Raw genomic sequence first — 1,083 nt, 5'->3', positions numbered from 1 at the left:
AAGGGACTCACCTCACCTAGACTCTCCCTCAAAACATTGTTGATGAATCACCGTCCAACAACGCCGTCTCTCTCAACATCACGATGCTCTAAGGCTTCCCGTCAATTTCCTCTCCACTACTCCATTATTAACCATATGCATTTGAACACTAACCGCGGTTAGATGATTAAATGTTTTAATCACTATTTATCATGCTCGGCCCACCTTAAGTCATCTCCCTCAAGAATGCTTCTTGTGGGTCCCGATCTTACGTTAACATGTAATATAAAGGAAATACATCCCACCACTACGACCATCGCTGAATACCCTGGATGGTCCTAGACCAAGCCTCTTACGGTCAGCCGATCTCGCTACGTGGTATCCCGGGTTCCAGTGCCCTAATTCACATCATAACTCAAAGGGTAACGTCCCTACCACTACGACTATCGCTGAATCACCCTGGATGGTCTCAGACCAAGCCACTTATGGTCAGACGATCTCGCTCCGTGGTATCACGTATCCTTTTCTGGGCAACGCCCTAAATCATACATCCTTCTCGGAATACTTTCTTTAAATATCAAATAAACTGAAGTTTGACTATTTAATTCCAACACCTTCTATACTTTACCTTTTAATTCAATTCCGATGTTATACCAAAGTAGTTTATATCACATACCCATACTAGGGTTATTACATACTCAACCAATCAATCCAAATAGTCAAACACAATTACTGTCTCTCGCCCAAGCGACAATTTATTATTAAATATCAAATAAACTGAAGCCTTCTTCGCCCGAGCGAAGGTACTATCGCCCAAGCGAGGCCTCTCCTCGCTCAAGCGAGACATCTCTCGCCCAAGCGAGAGAGTTCCAGGGCTCATTAAAAATCCTGGGCATTCTCGCCCAAGCGAGGCCCTTACTCGCCTAGGCGAGGCTGGCTCGCCCAAGCGAGGTTCTGTCACCCAAGCGAGGGAATTCCAGAACCAAAACTTCCCCTCGCCCATTCCTTGAAAGTGTGCATGTCAAGAGGAACACTTTGGAAAGCTCTCTTTATATGTCATGGTTTTGATGAGGACAACTTGTGCTAATAAGAGCTTGAAGATCA

This window comes from Lupinus angustifolius, unplaced genomic scaffold (assembly GCF_001865875.1).
Source record: "Lupinus angustifolius cultivar Tanjil unplaced genomic scaffold, LupAngTanjil_v1.0 Scaffold_122_28, whole genome shotgun sequence".
NCBI lineage: Eukaryota > Viridiplantae > Streptophyta > Magnoliopsida > Fabales > Fabaceae > Lupinus > Lupinus angustifolius.
This window is presented reverse-complemented; position numbering follows the sequence as displayed.